Source organism: Acomys russatus, chromosome 14 (assembly GCF_903995435.1).
Source record: "Acomys russatus chromosome 14, mAcoRus1.1, whole genome shotgun sequence".
In the NCBI taxonomy this organism is placed as follows: Eukaryota; Metazoa; Chordata; class Mammalia; order Rodentia; family Muridae; genus Acomys; species Acomys russatus.
This window is the reverse complement of record NC_067150.1, coordinates 10,992,260-11,010,776: the sequence shown is the minus strand read 5'-3', so window position 1 is coordinate 11,010,776 and position 18,517 is coordinate 10,992,260. Positions and strand designations below refer to the sequence as shown.

General features: G+C 51.0%; 1 long non-coding RNA gene across 1 annotated transcript in view; it reads right to left on the bottom strand.

Moving 5' to 3' along the window:
- LOC127198133 (uncharacterized) overlaps nucleotides 1–16,967 on the bottom strand; it is a 54,885-nt gene extending 37,918 nt beyond the window's left edge. Inside the window, exon 1 of the long non-coding RNA XR_007831810.1 lies at nucleotides 16,685–16,967. This is a non-coding gene — a long non-coding RNA (uncharacterized LOC127198133). The remainder of the gene's footprint in view (nucleotides 1–16,684) is intronic.
- Nucleotides 16,968–18,517: the final 1,550 nt, after the last annotated feature.

Genomic DNA, 18,517 nt, shown 5'->3' with positions numbered 1-18,517 from the left:
AATCTTTTAGAGGAAACTACAGCATAAAGAAAGCAGGCTGTCTAAGTGCTGGGTTACCAAAAAAATACACCTGTAAAATGGGGACAGATGGTGGTGGCTCTGAGGAACGCTGGCCAATACCTGGGCAGACTGCCTCCAGGTTCTAACACGCCAATCAACGCAGAGCGTAATCAACATGGAACAGCAATCCTCTTTTCGGGACTCTGCAACCAGCTTGGGGGACAAAGCCGGAGAAGAAGATGAAACACCCAAGCACTGCAAACCTGCTCCTCAAGCCTGCAAGACGGCAGGAGGGGCTGAAAGGGTGGATGGCTGGAGCACACTGCGTTAGTGTGAACAGTGCAGGGTCCATACCATCCTCACTCGGGAGGCTAAGGTAAGGACACCAGGAAAAACAGCAAAGCAAGAGAAAAGTCATTGAAGGGTGGACAGAGTCGCAGCCTCACACTAACTCAGCTAACAGTACCTCCTGTGCCCTGTGGGCAGGTCCCCAGTCCCTGGAGCCATCCTTCCTCCGAGGAAGGCCAAAACAGGCCGCAAATCTCAACCATGTAGTCATCCCACAGAGGGTATCAGTCTTCAAAAAAAAAGGCTAGACTCCTGCTGGGTGTGGTGGCACGCATGCCTGTAACCCCAGCGCTTGGGGAGGCAGAGGCAGAGGCAGGGGGGTGTCTGAGTTCAAGGCCAGCCTGGTCTACAAAGCCAGGACAGCCAATACAAGACAAGCAGAACTGTGTGGGTGTATTTGGCTCCACTGTTTCCACACACAGGCATGTGAGCAAATGGCTCACGGGGAAGAGAAAGCAAATACTCGCTTTCCAAGGCGGCTATGAGGGTTTGGCGAGGGGAGCCGCAGAAAAAGCTCAGCACGCAGCAAATCAGCGACAAACAGCTAAGCTACTGCTTAGAAAAGACGCAAAGTGAGTTGCTACAAAAATAAACTTGATTTCTCAGATGATTTCATGCAGTTCGTGAGGATCAAGGATTTTTTCAGAAAACTCGGGGAAGGAAGGAAGGACCACCGCACCCGCCACCCTGCTTCCAGAAGGGTTCCGAGGCCACTCTGCTGTTGCTCCCCCGAAGGCCTGAAGGGTCCTAGCGTGCCCTACTCCAGCATCTCCACTCTCCATAAATACACCCTGACACCAAGCAGAGTGCTTACAGCCAGTCTCCTGGGCAAATGAGGGCAGCTGGATCTTCTCTGGAAATTAAACATCCGTGGAGCACAGCCACACTCGGTTCCCAACAGGTATCCGTGACCTACTTACCTCCAGTACCAAACCAGCCTCAAGCAGAAACCAAGTGGAGAGTGAGACAGGGTCGCTGACTCCAGCAGAGCCCGGCATAGACTGTCCTCTGTGTCACATAAAGCATACAGCAGAGACGACTCAAAAGCCAGCTCAAGGTGCTGAGACAGGCAGCCAGCTGCAGACTGCTGAAGCGAACAGTGGCTGGAAAGCAGAGTGAGAGAAGAGGCATGCCAATCGCTCGTGCCCTCTGACTCCCCAGCAAAACATCGCCGCCTAAGCAGACCAAGGGTCATCATCATCCTTCTGGCCGTGCCTGCCCATGCTCCTGAAGCCATCCCCCTCCTAACTGTGGCTTCCCTCATGAAACCAGGGCCGCTAGGACAGCAACTCCCATCTTTTCTCTAGTTGTTCTTCAATGTCTTACACACAGTGGGTCTACCAAGGTGAGCCCCTAAACGCACATGCACGCACACACACACACACACACACACCACACACACATGACGGGGGAGGGGAGGGGAGGGGAGAGGCGGGGAGAGAGAGGGAGGGCTCTTAAACTCTGAGCCATCTCTACAGCCCTCATTTTCTCAATTAGACATCACTTTCAAAGATGGGTGCTTCCTTCTACAAACTAACTTACCTTCATTGTCTGGGATTAAGGTGTGTGTCACCACACCTAGACCTAAGCTCTTCTTTACCTGAAACAGACTCTACACCAGGCTGGCCTTGAACTCAGATCTGCTTGCCTATGTCTCCTGGATTAAAGGTGTCTTTGTATTCCAGGCAGATCACACAGACCTAGAAAGAAGGTCTTTGGATGTGATCTCTTGCCAGAGCAGCCATGTTTTAAATTAAAATTCCTCTACACAGGAAAAGAGCAATATTTACATGCACACATACACACACATACACCTGCAAGTGCGTGCGCATGCACGCATACACGAGCACACATACACACAGGTGGGGGTGGGGTGATGGAGTGAGAGAAAGAGAGACAGAGACAGAGAGAGACAGAAAGAGCAACAGAGCACAGCTCCCAGCCACCCCCTCAGGGTCAGAGAACAAAGCAAGACTGGGCTTCCAACAAGCCAGCCAGCCAGAGAAGGACACTGTATTCTAGTACTGTCAAGCAACAGGACTGCAAGGTGATCTAAATGACAATTAGAGTCAACAGAGGAAGGTGAGTCTCACAGTGGCTCTAAGAGACTTGCCAAGGTAAGCTGCAGTAAAACCTCCGAGCATGGAGCAGTAGGTACACAATCCTGGGTACACAGGGGAATACTCCACCTCTTTAGCCAAGCAAGGGCAGAGGCAGCCTGCCAATGGCAAAGCAGAGCAAAGCTAAGCAGGGCCAGCACCTTCCCAACCCTTCTGACCTAACGGCCTCCTCCACCTCTGGGCTCAGCACCCTCCCCACCCAGCAATCCTCCTCCTCTCTGGCCTTAGGTCAGAACACTGCCCTAAGCACTGTGTGCCTGAATCCCCATCACACAAACTACTTGAGAGCCCTGGGGTTCACTCAGCACTCTCCCCCAGTGCTCTGTTCTAGTAACTGCCACCATGCAAAGAAGGGAGTAAAAGCAACATTTCAAATGTATTTACTGTGTACGTATGTGTGTGCATGTGTATCTGCCATGGCATAACTGCAGGCACCTCTAACTCAACTCTGTTCTGCTCTAAGCTGTTCTGCCAGCACAGGAGAGGTTCTTTACGGGACACTCAAAAACCAGGCAATTGAGCTGAGATGGGGCTTGGTTCACAGAGTGCTTTACCAAGCCAGCACGAGGCCTTGGGCATCTCCAGCAGAGCATCACAGAACTGGGCATGGTGGCACACGTGAGGCACAGAGACCAGAGGATTTGAAGTTCAAGGGGAACCTCGGCTATACAGTGTGTTAGAGGCCACCTGGGCTACAGGAATATTTTGAGATCCTTATCTCAAAATAAAATAAGGGAGGGAGGGAGGGAGGGAGGAAATGAGGCAAGCATGAAGGCTGAGGCACAAACCTTTGGACCCCCAAGTTCAATGCTTGCTCTCTGAAATCACGCAGACTCACTGACCTCACACATCTCAGCGGCAGGGCACTCTCCTGCCCCAGGCCACTCTATCTGCTACATGATTCTGCAGACAGAGTCCCAGCAGGCAGCCTGTACACTTCCGCCTTCTCAGCAACATCAGAGACACAATGATCACCAGCTTCAATTCCACAAAGCCAGGCTGACCGACACAGCCCTGACCAACACACAACCCCAACGCTGCAAGTCTCAGGAGAAACACACACAAGTGAATGCTCTGTACAGTCGGTGCTGGGCTAGCACAGGGTAAGACCCAGGGACTCCACGGCCACCATCCAGAGAGCCCAGTAAGTAGCTATCAGTGATGCACTCAAATATGGCCTCTGGGACTTACTGTGACCTTCATCAGTAACTCTGCTCGAATCTCAGCTTTCTCAAATATAAAATGACAAGTTCGGGAAAGGATCTCACTTTCCTGAGAGACTTAATGGCCCTGAACTGTATACATGAAAAGTTGAAAAGGTCAGGAGTAGGGAGCTGGAGAGATGGCTCAGGGGCTAAGAGCACACCCCGCTCTTCCAGAGGACTTGAATCAGTTCTCAGCACTTATATGAGGCAGCTTACAACCACCTGCAACTCCAGCACTAGAGGGGTCTGACAGCTGTGGACACAGATAAAAATAAACAAAGCTGGGCATGGTGGGCATGCTTTAACCCCAGCACTCAGAGGCAGGCAGATCGCTGTGACTTTGAGGCCAACCTTTGAGGCAACTCCAGCACAGCCAAGGCTACAGAGAGATACCCTGTCTTGAAAAACCAAAAAAGCTAGGAGTGATGGCACACACCTATAAAACCAGTACTTGGGTGGTATGGGCAAAAAGATCACAAGTTCAATCCTGTTTGGACTATTTACAAAAAAATAAATAAGTAAATAAATGAAAGGTTAAAAGGGAAATTTTTGTGCTATTTATACTTTATCACAATAATAACTATAGGCTAATACTTATATTATTATAAATAGTTTTAGCAGTAGGATTACATGAGATATTGTAAAGGCATGCCTTACAATGTCTGGTACCTACTGACTTCTACTAAGTCACAATTTATTGTTAATATTGATTTTTTTTTTTTTTTTCCGTTTTGGTTTTTCGAGACAGGGTTTCTCTGCGTAGCCTTGGCTGTTGTGGACTCACTCTGTAGACCAGGCACCTGCCTCTGCCTTCTGAGTGCTGGGATTAAAGATGTGAGCTACCGTGCCCAGCTCCAATATTGATGTTTTTTTACCATAAACAACATAAAAGAAACCACATCTGGGCTTGATATGTACGTTGTTTGGTAGAGTGCGGCCCAGCATTCATGAAGCTCTGAGGTAAGGACTCAGCACTGCATACCACGATAGTACACTCCTGTCATTCCTGCACTTGGCAGGAGGAGGCAGGAGGACCAGAAGATCAGGGTCACCTTCAGCTACGCAGCAGGTGTGACACCAGCCTTACACACATGAGACCCTGTCTCGAAAAGAAAAGAAGGATGCAACGTTCCAATAGAGAGATAACCACATTTTAGTATTTCTCCTACACAAATGTATTTCTCAACAAATTTACAATGTAATATATATACACAATCTTGTAGTCGTGACCCATTTTTTTTCTTACTTGAGTTATGAAAACAATCCCCATAAACAAAGGGGCCTTTGTTCAAGCCAAGGGCAGAAAGTTCTGTGAAATGTGAGAGAACAGAGATTAGCTGAGCAACTGCAGCCACCTGCTTCCTGTCACATGCCTCCCTCCCAAGCACCACTGCCTAGGAAGCAAGGAACCCTGGAGGCCAGGCAACAGGGGAGCTGTCATGGAGTCCTAGGGACGCTGGCCATGGCTTCTAGGAGAGTCCAAACATGCCAGGCTCCCACTGGGTAGAATAGTCCCACCCTCGATGAGTCCCCACTTAGATGAGGTGAGGCCAAAGAGCCACCCAATCAGGAGGGAGGGGCCCAAGGAAGAGAGAGGATGACTCCAGTCCCTGTATCCACCCTGCAGGTTAAAGGTGAGGCTACAAAAGCAGCCAGCTCAGGAGAAGCTCTCTGCAGGGAGCTCCAGGATGTGACTTCTGTGCTGTCCCACAGGACAGGGTGGGGTTTCCAGTGACAATGCTGGCTTCTGAGTCACCCATGCTCTGGCAAGCAGCCCGAAGTAACTTCCTCAAAGCAGCAGGAATGAGGACAGAATTTCACTTTGTGCTACGGTCCAAATCTGGGACTCAAAGCTCCGACCTCATAACATGCAATAAGCCTGGAGCTCCCAGAACCTGTCAGAGCCCACATCCAGTACTACCAGCTCCAACTAAAGTTGCTTATTTACCAAGCGCTCAGGACAGAGACAAAAGCCACCCCACGGCTCACGATGAGGCTGATGCACAGGTACACATGAACGCCATCTGGCTACGCGACCAGGGTCCTCGCTGTAGATATAACCCAGAAACAACACTGGCCCTGTAGCCACTACAGGACACCACCAACTCCAACTTCCAGCAGTCTCTAGTAAAAAAAAAAAAAAAACACTGCATTTTTAAAAAACCATTCTTCTACGAAAGCCCCTCAGATGTGCTAGGAGAAACCGCCCCCAAAACAACCCTGGAGAGGGAATCACACTTTTACAAAATGCATGGGTAGTTTACAACTTTCACTCCATAGAGTGTTGTGCTGGGGGGGGGGGGGTGTCTGGAGAATGAGTGTGTATCTCCCTACAGGCAGCTGCTCCTGACACAGGCAATTCTATTTCTATCTCCATTTACGCATAATTATCATCTAAAACCATGTTCTCCACAGGGGCCTGGGCAGCAGCACCATGCAGAAAACCTTCTAGCATGGGTGAGCTCTGGCACCCCCTCTGTGAGTGAAGGAAGCAGGCCCACTCATGGCCCACCCCTCAGGGCCCTTCTTCACACAGTGTCAGGCCCTTTCCTTCGGAGACTACAAGAGGAAATCCCTTGTCAGGCGAGATGGCATCCCTTCAGCTCTGAGTTATTTCCTCAGCACCGGCCTCAGGCCGACCAAGCAGACTTCCACCTGACTCCCTTCTTTTTAATGACAGGAACTTGTTTTTATGAGAACTTTGTGAGTTACAAAGTGAGAAGGCCCTGGGCTCACGGACAAGACCACAGGGCAGCTCAGCTCTCTCCACAGGTCTCCACGGACCGTCCTGCATTTTCAAGGCTAACCAGGACCCAGGAACCAAGGGAGCTGCACCGTGACTTTGCAACTTGCAACTTGGATGCTGAACTGAATTTGCACACTGACCTCAGCATTTCCAGCATCTACCTGAGGCAGTGCCCACCTGAATTGTCAGTACAGTGTCCGCCGCTCTGAAATGGATAGGCTAGGTCCCACAGGACCAGGGAGTGGAAGGCCATGTAACTCACAGTAGAACGGCTTTGTTTGCTCTTTCCACGCCCACACATGCCACCCAAATCTTATCCTCACGCATGTAGCATGTGTGAGGGGAGGTGGGTGGGTGAAAAGTCAGGAAAGTGCGGAGATCTGTGGTGGATACAGAATTAACTCCTTCCTTTTAAAACCTATAAACAAAATACCTGGGTACGTGTACACTCACACACACACATATTGGCTCTAGCTCTAAGGAACAACCCTAATACAACAAAACTAAGTCTTGCACTAACTGCTTGTTCTGTGCCTCCGGAAACCCTTACATGGAAAGGTAAGGAGAAGCCCAGGTGACGGCAGATGACAGCAGAGGCCAGGAACACCAAGGAGCCCACCACAAGCTAGGATAAAGAAGAAGGAGGCGGCTCCCTCAGAGCCTGAACACTGGGGCAGAGTAAACTTGCATTGCTCAGGCCATGCCTCGGTGCTTTATCCCAGCAGCCCTAGGAAACCAGCACACTGACAAAGTCCTGTAGCTGGCAACTCAACTGGACCGGGGCCTTGGCTTCTTTCATCCGCTGTAAGAACCCCACAGCACGTACAGAGAACACTCAGTAAACCTTGCTGGGTGAATAGCAACCGCTCTAACAGGAGGAGAGGCCCCATGCAGAGGCTAATGTTCTAGCTTCCCTTGGAGACAGGCAGCCAGCTCAAGAACTGGCCTGGGAACTCATTCATCCAGTTCACAACACTAACTTCCCACAGGTGGTGACCTCCTGCCTCCAAAAGAGCTGCTACTGTAGTGACTGCTGGGGGCCAGGGGCAGGATCCAGGCTTGGCCCTCCTTTCCCAGGCACCTTGGCCCTGGGGTCCCAGTGTCTTTCTCTGTCAAATGCAGCATGTAATAAAAGCCAATCAATCTGTTCTCTGCAGGCTAGCCACGGCTCTTTTTAATTTAGGCTGGTCCAGACCCACTGCGAGGCTTTGATTCTACTGACTTTTTTTCAGGCAATACCTTTGGCACCTCCTGCACCCCTCTCAAGTCTCTCTTGTAGCACAGGCCAGTATTACTCCATTTTGGTTTGGGGCTTTTTTGTTGGTGGTGGTGGTGGCGTGGGGGCGGGGGGGGGTTGAAACAGGGTCTCTCCTTGTAGCTGTAAATGTCTCTGTAGCCCAGCCTGGCCTTGAACTCAGAGATCCCCTGCCTCTGGGGTGTGCCCCCTCACTCCATTTGTACCATTAACTCTCACACATCATCCAGACTCACGTCCAAGCCTCTGGGACTGAAACTCTGCCCACTACCTTGGATGTCCTGCATCTCTCTGGGCCACACTGGCCCCAGACCACGTGCTCACTCATGAAGCATGGCTCGCAGCAGGGCTGTCTTTTCCCCAGGTAGACACTAGCACCCTGGGTGTTCTGCAGGCCTTGGGGACCACCTTCTCCACACTCCCCCTGTAGGCCTCAGATATCCAGATGAAATAAACCATCAGCAAACAAATTAGGGGCCTTGCATGAACTTGTCGGTATGTGTACACACACACACACACACACACACACACACACACACACACACACACACGGTATGTGTGTACATGCACACTCGTGGTGCAAACACTACCACCACGAGCGACTAGGGAGAAGGAAATCCCATATACAGCAGCCTGGGTGCTGCTGTTAGGAACACAAACGTGTGAGCTTGGTAGTCAGGCAGCAGTGAGCTGGACAGACAATCACCTCCCCCTCCTCTCACCTCAAGGCATCAGTTGAGCCTGAGCGTTAGAGCCTCAGGGCAGTAAACGACACGCCGGTATTGTCCACAGCTAGAAATAGGTAACTCGTGGCAGCGTGCAGAAGATAGGAAGAGTCACCTCAGAACAAGCAGAAGGTCTTCCAGCACTTGGTGTCTCTAGAAAAGGCCTTTGTACCTGGGGCACAGCTGTGCACATAGGAGTTGTTTACTGGAAAAGCATGGGTTGAGATGAGATGCCTAAGTTCCTCTCCTGCAAGGCTCCCTGACACCCCTCCACCTGCACCCCGTCTCTACTCCCATCTGTTTCTAGACAGCTACCGATCTTCAGAGCTAGCCCTTTCAACACTAGCACGCTATAGACATTTCCTATGGAACCAATCAAATGGTCAGTCATTCACTTGAAAGCGTTTCCTGGGCGTCTACTGGAGATGGCTTGGGAGTTAAGGGTGCTTGCCACACAAGCCTAACCACCTGAGTTGGATCCCTGCAACCGATAGAAAGGTAGAAAGAGAAACCCAACTCCACAGAGTTTTATTCTTAACCTCCACGCAAGCGAGGTACCCACCATGCACACGAATGCGTGCACATGGGAGCCATGTGAGCACACTCACACACATCAATTAAACATTTAAAACCAGTTACTAAGGAAAGGAGTTTACAAACAGAAGAAATGACTTCAGTCACTGAGTACCTGTTGGGTAGATGTCAACACTCTTATAAAGAACTCACAGAATCCTCACAATCTCCCTGTGAGTTATGACCTAGATGTGCCTGGATCCGCTGTGAGGAAACTGAGGCTAGGACAAGGACTAACTTTGCTCTAGTGCCATGACAGGACAGGCTTGGCCCTCCCCTGTGATGAGGAACGAGCAGGAGCCAAGTTCTGAAAAAGCAGAGCTCAAGTCTTTTCCTCCCGCCTCTGTCCCCACCATCCCTGCTCTGACCCCACCTGAGCAGCAGAAGATTGAAATGGTCCAGTAAGTCAAAGCTTCCTTCCCAAAGTCCCTGTCCCACACTGTGGGGACAGCTGAGGAGTCAAGCTGCCATCTGCTATCAGCCTGCTAGCTACCTGCTAAAGCTCCAGAGTCTCTCCCAAAGACCTCAGTACCTGGCAAACTGTCACAAATGTCCCACACAACAAGCCAGGGGCAGAGGTGGTGGCCACACGGCAGGAAGAACATCTGGCCCACACAGACTCTCCCCCAGGCTTTGAAAACACCACAGCATCTGGTTTTAGGGTGCAAGGTCTCCTGAAAACCCAGTCTCAATTGGTACTTACCCACACCTAGTTCCTCAGGGGAACTCTTCAAGACATATTCAGGGACTTTACACCAAATTCCAAGGGTCTTGCTGTCATACCTAGCCTCTGGCAGAAGAGGAAAGAATGTGAAACCAGGCCTGGCTCCCAGGTGCCACACCACTCCGCCTGGTGACTCGGTGCTTATGCCACCCTAAGCAGAGCCGAGCAAGGTCTCTGTGAGCTTTATTTGGTGATTTCTAGAGGCCCGCCCACTATGCAGAGGTAAGATCTCACACTGAGATCCTGAGGCTGAGCCTCAGCTTTACCGGTAGCCAACAGAAAGCTTATGAAACAGCTGAGTTCTTCCCCTCAGCATAACGTCAGCAGCCCGCAGGAAAACTGGCAAACTTGTAAACTGTAGCAGAATCAGGAGCTCTGAGTGCACCATGTGGGTGCTGCTGCTGCGATGTGCTAAGTGATTGTAAACGTCTGACAAATCAGTTCCAGTCTTAGAGAAAAGCAAGCATATTAATGCATGTACAGTGGACAGGAAAGAGGAAAAACCTCATGAGCTAGCTCATCTGTCCATCAACAGGAAACCAGTTCATAAACCGATACACCTACGTAGGGTACATATTTTGTAGAGAAAAGCTACACGCATGTAAATAACCTCACGGTATATTATAAGGACCAGGAAAGCAGTGGCACGGTGCACACAATCAGATGTATGCTTGTAAAAGAAACGTTTATGTCCGTGTGTCTAAATAGGCTGGCAAATGGCTTCAGGATACTCATGCGACTGCAAAAGCCAGTTACTGCTGAGGGCTTGACAGGGAGGAGGCATCTGGGACAGGGTCGCTGGCTGTCAACACGGCTGCTCTCCTCCTCCACACTCTTTACATGGGAAGGCGGGGTTCGGGAGCAGACACTCACATACCACCCGGACCATCCTAGAAGAAAGTGAATAGCCTCACTGCAAACACTGCCACCCAAAGAGATGCTCCTTCCAGCAAAAGTGCACCACACATCAGGGTACGTCCCCACGTTGCGCTCTAGGAGGAACTTAAAAAGGCCCGAGCCTAGTTTCTGAGCCTCTGACAAGGGTCAAATTGGGACTGACAGGATGAAGAGGGCAACACGACTGCAAGAAGAGCTGAGCTCCTGAGAACACACAGGCCTCTCCTACCCTCGGCCTGCCATCCCCAAATGCTCCATCCCTATGTGTACCACCTTCCTGCAGCAGAGGGGCAGTCTTCCACCATCACCCTCAAAGCATCTCCCAGGCAAGCCACCAAAGGGGTCTGGCCAAACTCCTTCCCGACAGAGGCGCTGGGTGCCAGTGCCTGCCTTAGAGGGAGAAGCAGGACTGGCAGAGACGCCTGCTCGGTGGAGTCCCTCCACTCCGGCAAGCAGCCCAGGAATCTTTTCCCTCACTTCTGAACCCAAACTGCATCAGTATACAAATCAGAGGACTCTGCCAACAGAGCAGCGTTAGCGCGGAAACAGATAAATCAGCGGTATCCTGGCTAAATGTACATTTATTCTTCTGCCTGCTTGCCAGAGCCACAGCACTGCTGCAGATTTAAACATTTGATAAATATCTCTTCTGCTTCTTGGTAATAATTAAAACAAACAGAACCCAACACACACACACACACACTTAAAAAAAAAAAAAAAAAGACAGCTAGGAGGTTTTGCTGCAGACATAAGAGGCAGGCATGACAGGTACCATTGTGATAGGAGCACTCTTCTGGAGCACGAGCCTTACCACCCAGACAAGAATGCTATACATCCTTGTACACAGTTGGAGGGACCAAAAAGAGGCACCTTGGAACGAGGATGCAAGGTCAACTCTTTAAAAAAAAAAAAAAAAAAAAGCAAGCAGTAAGCGGTGAGGCGGATCTGTACATGGTGTCTCGCCAGCAGAGGATGTGTCACACTCGAAGGAGCAGTGCAGTCCAACAGGTAACCCAACTGCTCCAAGAAGAGCCCCGATGAAGCCCCAGTCAACTCATCTCCTGCCAGAGCAGAACAAGAACCAACAGGAGCGCACTCCAGGAAACAGAAGGCCACGAGCAAGCTCACTACCATCTCTGGCACAGACAAGGGGAGATGACCCAAGACTGGCACACAGTGGGTTCCATGTGAGAATTCCAGTCACCGGACTGGCCAGGCTCTGCTGCACAGCCTGCAGCCTTTAGGGGACGATAACCACCACTCCTTAGAGTTGGCCGCTGCTCACCGTAAACACACCATCTTCTGTCTTCCCCGGCAATCCCACACAGGCACAGAGAACTGAGGACTGACCCTAGCGAGACTGCTTGGGGGCCTGCAACTACTGGAATGCAAACTTCTTGGAAGCCACGCTTTAGCCTTCTACCATGGTCCATTTGAATGCTCAAAGTATCTTCCTAAGTGGGGTTTGAGGAGCCCGACCTCAGTCCTGGCAAGCTCCTAGAAATGATAAGGCCCTTCAGGTCACACTCAGACACCTGTCTCTAGCTGGCAGCAAGATGCTTGCTACTGCAGGTGCCCTCTCAGCATCTCCAGGCTCAAAGCTCAAGGCTGTGAGAAGGATGAGGAACAGGAAGGAATGGCTCCACTCTGAACTCCATCATCCAGAAAGACCAAGATCTCCCCATCCACCATGCACCGTTTTCCCCATCACAGAGCCACAGTGTTATGTTTTTTTATGTGGGCGGCAATTTAAGCCCACTATATTAACGGACTCCTTTCTCGGCTAATTTCCATTTGCTGTGCTTCATACTCCACACAGCCCATTGAACAATCTCCCTTGATAAAGACTTGGCCCTCTCCCCTTGATGAAGCTCCCAAACTCCAAGACAAAGGCTCTAGCCTATCCTCGGCTGAGTGAGCACTGCCCTGCCTGCTCGGAACCCATGCGAGCATAAGCTGTGGCCTAAGACTGTTTGTTAGACACGCGTCTCTGAACTGTCACTGTGACAGCCTCTTACACTCGACAAGCATGCTTCTTAACAGTGGAGACATGACCAGCCTTTCACAGCTGTGAGACACGCGTATCTGTGAGCCATCACTGCACTATGCTTTGTGGATCGTCTGCTCTCAGGGTAGTGTGCATGTCATGACAGCTTAGCCCTCTCCACAGCTGTCCCCAGCCTGGTTCGGTAGATAGACTCTGCTCTCCTCACCACCTCTGCACCATCTATGAGCAAGAACAGACCCAAGAGAAGAGCAGAAGGCAAGCTCTGAGGTGCAGAACCAAGGGCACCAAAATGTGAAAGAAACCAACATCAACCAACTCATTGTTAGAACAATGTGAGAACCAGGAAGGAACACGTTAAATGGGATGTTCTGAGCCTCTCTGTTTCCAAAACTTAGGGGAGTGACATTTCAAAGACTCACAACGAAGACAGTTTTTTTCATAGTTTAAAAACTATCTTTTTTAATGAGTATCTTCAGAGAACTAGGAGGTACTTTCACAGACTGACTAGATCCTAATAAAAATCCTGGCACCCATCACAACAAACACCCTCTGGGAATTCAGTTACCTTTTTGGCACACAACTGACTACAGAAATTTGCTGATGTTGCCACTGAGGCAAGTCACAACCTGCCTAGAGTGCCAAACTTCAAAGCCCCAGTAGGCTCTTCAAGGACTAGGTGGAAAGTGGCCAGATGTCCTGCTCAGCCGCACACCTAACTGCATTCCCCTTCCACCGTCAGCCAGGCTCATCTCCTCCATGACCTGCCTGCCTCTGCCTTCTCACCTCATTCACAAGCCTCCAAATTCGGTCATCTTTCCCTGTCCAAAAAAAGCAGAGAAATCTAGAAAATAAGCAAAGAAAACCAGCTATAACCACATCCAACTTCCACGACAGGACCTGTCCTTTCTGGCTTCTGGTTTTGTTCAGTGCCTTCTTGAATCCATACATACATAGCCCAAGGCCCTGGAATGTTCTCTGTGAATGCTGGGATCGGTGTGAGGAGGCAAAAGCCGGAGGAATTATTCATAAGGACAAAAATGTACTTTAAAAAGCCTTTCTCCCCTGAGGACAATTCCTACTGGAAGACTTAATCAATCCCATTATCTGGAGTGCCTGAGCAAGGAGAGAGAGGAGGGGCCAGCCTTCCCCCAGCATTCGGCTCACAGGTGAGAGAAAGCAACATGGCTCAGCTTTTACACAGGCAGATCCCAGGCCAGAAGTGAGGCCAAGGGCTCAGGACGTACACCCAGGCCCCCTACATATTCCCAAGATCCACTTCCCAGGCAGCTTGCAGTGTCCCCCAGTACGTAAGGCCCAACATCCCAAGTGAGAGAACATGGTATGCTTCTTGTGCACGACCTTACTTAGCGGTTACAACCTTGTAGAGGGTAACAGCTCCTTTCCCATCTACTGCCAACGGCTCTCTGGGTGCAGAGAAGCTGCTGTGACAGACTTGTGCCTCTTGGCTTTGCTTTCTCCCTGGTGAACTGAAGCCCACTCTTCACAGAACCTAAAGAGCGCCAAAGGCTAGTGTCCAGATATAAGTGAGTATATACCACTTGACTCTTTCCGTTTCTGGGTGAACTCACTCATTATGATCATTTCTAGTTCGATCCATTTGTCCACAAATTCCAGGAATTTCTTGTTTTTAATAGCTGAATAGTATTCCATCGTGTAAATGTACCACAGTTTCTTTATCCATTCTTCTACTGAGGGACACTTAGGCTGTTTCCATGTTCTGGCTGTTATGAATAAGGCTGCTATGAACACGGTTGAGCATATGTCCCTGTTATATCTGGACACTAGCCCAAGGGGCATGTCCCATGAAAGTCTTCACTTACCAGGAAAGTGGGTCAGAGGGGTGGGCATCCTATTGGAACTTTACGTGAGAGAAGCATGGGAGAATGGGGAAATAGAAGGATCCAGAGGGTCCTAGAAACCTACAAGAAGAACATTATGATGGGCAGATTTGGGCCCAGGGGTCTTGCTCAAACTATGGCAGCAGCCAAAGACAACACGTGCAGTAAACATCAAACCCCTACCTAGATCTAGCCAATGGACAGGACATTCTCCACCATTGAGTGGAGAGTGGGGTCTGACTTTCACACAAACTCTGGTGCCCCATATTTGACCACGTCCCCTTGATGGGGAGGCCTGGTGGCACTCAGAGAAAGGATAGCAGGCTACTAAGAAGAGACTTGATACCCTATGAGCATATACAGGGGGAGGAGGTCCCCCTCAGTCACAGACATAGGGGAGGGGAATAGGGTTAAAGTGGGAGGGAGGGAGGGAGGGAGGAGAGGGAGGAATGGGAGGATGTAAGGGATGTGCTAAAAATTGAGACGTAATATGAATAAATTAATAAAACATTAATTTTTTAAAAGCACAGAAAGCTCAAATGGTAACTCTACTGAATACAGTGGCTTTTGTTTGTTAAAGTCACATTCACAGGTGTACCCACTACAGATATTTCAAGGACTGAATGTAAACTTAGTCAAGCACTTATGTTTTTAAGATATCATTATGGCGGGCGTGGTGGCGCACGCCTTTAATCCCAGCACTCGGGAGGCAGAGGCAGGCGGATCGCTGTGAGTTCGAGGCCAGCCTGGTGGTCTTCAAAGCGAGTCCAGGACAGCCAAGGCTACACAGAGAAACCCTGTCTGGGAAAAAAAAAAAAAAGATATCATTATACCACTCCCTTAAACCTTGAGAGATAACCATCTACTGCCACTTCCAAGAAACTACCAGTTTTTTGTTTTTCAAGGATAACTGAAAATGACATGGTCAAATCCAAGCCAGCGTGGGGCTGGAAAGCTGAAAATGGAGGTGGACAGGAAAGAGCACCGAGTTATGATAAAACAAGAAAATCCTCCTCACCTCCCAGCACTGATCATTAAGGAGCTGTTTGGCCCGGTCACTGCGATTCTGTGGCTGCCCCTCAGGACCCAAAACTTGTCTCCCCAAGTTCGGATGAGACACTGCGCTAGGAGTAACCGGGAGTAGTCACAGCCTACACTGCTACTTGAAACTATTTTTTTTTTAAATGGGCTACACCCAATTATACTGCGTGCCTATTTATTTACTACTTTCCCTTGAAAAGAAATCAGCTTAGTTTATAAGCACCACACACAACAGGATATCAGCCCACGACTTCTAAAGCTGGAATAGAAGAGATGGCATGGCCGCTGTGGCGGGAGTATCAGCCAGACGTAACTATTATGGGATCTGGGCAGGCCCTTCAGAGAAGGCCCCATGAAGCCAACAGAGCGACCACCCCCAGGCTTAAAGGCTAAAAAAAAAAAAAAGTAAGAAATAGTTCATGCCCTTGGGCGATATGTTCAGTACACCCTCAGCTTCACAGCACAAACAGGCAGCCCATAATACCCACTACCTGCACCGAGTACAGCACTCACAACATACACCTAGTACCAATGATTACTTTTTTGCTTTGTGTGTTCAATCTTTTTTAGCTTCTCTTTGCCTTTAAAGCTATCGTAATTTCTTCCCAAGAGCAAGTAGAAACATATGTGCACACAGGAGGCTGCAAGGCTACACTTCAGTCTCCATCAGAGACCTACTTCTGCCTCCTACAAAGCATTTGGCTTCCCCCCCCCCCCCCCTCCTATTGCACAGCTAAGGACGTTGAGGTCCAGGGCTCAGCCAGGGTCGAGTCCTGCTTGACACATCTAGACTCTCCCAAGGGCTCAAGAGGCCTCTCTACTGTTCTGAACTCCCCGCATAGAGGCGTCTTGAATATTAAGTTTATTGGAGTTAGGGGAGTGGGGGGTCATCTGGTTCTTCAAGGGCCACCACATAAATTGTTCTGTTACTCAATGGGCATCTGCTGAAACAAACCTTGTTTGGGAAGTAGCCAACGACAGACCGAAAATCAGAGGCCATGTCTTCCAGCCACACACTATGCCAAGATGTGCTGTGCAGCTTTGAGCAGCTGCTGGCCCAGCCCGGGAATCTCTTAAACGCTAGAGGGCCCGGACTTTCGCACTGAGCAATGAAGGAGAGGTTGGGTGGGTGTGCGTGCTTCATGCGGTACCATCCCACTCTCCTCGCAACACCCCAACATACCGTCCACTCCGCGGCCCGCTCAACTTCCCCAGGACAAACGCACCGCAGCGTGAGGTGAACGAGGCACCGGGAGGGGCGATCCTGGAGCCCGCAACGCAGGAAACCACGTTCAGCTCCTTCCCCACGGGGACCCCCGAACACCACGAGGGGTTCCTAACTCTGGGCCGGGCCCCTGGGCCGCAGCGGGGAAGAGGCCAGCCCGTCCCCGCCAGCTCCCTGGGCTCCCCCCGGCCGCTCGCCGCCACCCGCAAACGCGCGCCCCTCTGCGTGCCGCGCGTGTCCCCGCGTGTCCGCTCGGGGCCTCGGCCGCCCGCGCCGCACTTCCCGCCCGGCCCCCGAGGCCAGCGCGCCGCCCCAACTTTTCCCGGCCCGGGCCCGGAAGGCGCGGCAGGGATCGCAAAGCCGTCCCGCTCGCCAGCGCGCACCTCCCGCGGCGCCCCCGGTCTCCCGCCCCCCGCCCCGTCCCGCACGCCGAGGCCCCGCTCCGTGCCGCGCGGTCCCCGCAGCCCCCCGCGCCCACCTGCCGCCGCCACCGCCGCGCACGGCCGGGTACGTGGCAGGGGCCGCCGCTCGCCCGCCTCGCCTCTGCTGCTCGCGCCTCGCGGGCGGCTCCAGGGCGCGGGACCGCGGCGCCAGGCGCCCTCTGCCGCCGGGAAGCCGAATCCTGCGCCCTAACCCTAACGCGGGGCCGGGCCACGCGGCACCCTGCACCCTGCACCCTGCCGACGCCTGGCATGTTGGCCGCCAATGCTAGAGCCGCACGCGGCGCTGTCCTGTCCAACCGAGGCCCCAGGCCTGAAGCACTCCGAGTCAGTGAACCAGTAAATGGGACATGGGGAGTCTGGTGTGCAAAAGCGCAGTGGCAGCAGGGTAGGTACATTCAGATGCGCCCCCCACCCCCACATTGGGGAGAAGGGAAAGTCTCCCTGTTTCTTGGGAGTGGGTATTATGTTCCTCATGGTGGGGTTAAGCCTGTCCTGTCAAGTGGTCTGTAAGCAGAGGCACAGACTTCCTCACGTGGCCGCCCTTAAAGAATTGTTTTCAGGTGGTCCTTGGGTACATACAAGAAAGTGCACAGTTTCCTCTCTGGTGCAGGTTAGTGCCTGATGGCGGAAGTTTGTTCGGTGATCTGTGTCTGGGGTTTATGAGGAAGCAAAAATAAAAGCAGAGATTTCCCCCTCCCATCCAAGTATACTTTCACACCTCAGGGGGACGTTCTAACCTGTGTTTGCTTCTTGTAAATTACACATGTACACACATGTTTGTCTTGTCATAAATAAAATAAGAGTCCTTGCTCCTTATCAGTATTAAAGCCCCATAAGGCCCTAAGCTTAATGTTATTAAGGAATTTTCACCAAACACACTTGAGTTTTAAATCAACCGCTTGAGAGTTGAGCAGTCTCGGGAGTAAGGGGGAAATGGGAGGGAGGGAGGAACGGGAGGGTACAAGGGATGGGATAACAATTGAGATGTAATATGAATAAACTAATAAAGTATATTTTTTTTTTAAAAAAGAGTTGAGCGGTCTCAGGAAAGCTAATCTCCTTTTGCCAAAAGTCAACTCTTCCATAATAGTGATAACACCTACTTCATGGTGTTGTGGTTTGCAGATCCACAGAGATCATGGACAGCACTTAGCATAGCTGTGGTGCTTATTTGTATTATTACTGGTCTGTTGCAGGATGAAAACACACCTCTGTGTAAGAAGACTACTGTGTTGGGGCTGGGCATGGCGGCACACGCCTTCAATCCCAGCACTCTGGAGGCAGAGGCAGGTGGATCTCTGTGAGTTCGAGGCCAGCCTGATCCAGGGCAGCCAAAGCTACATAGAGA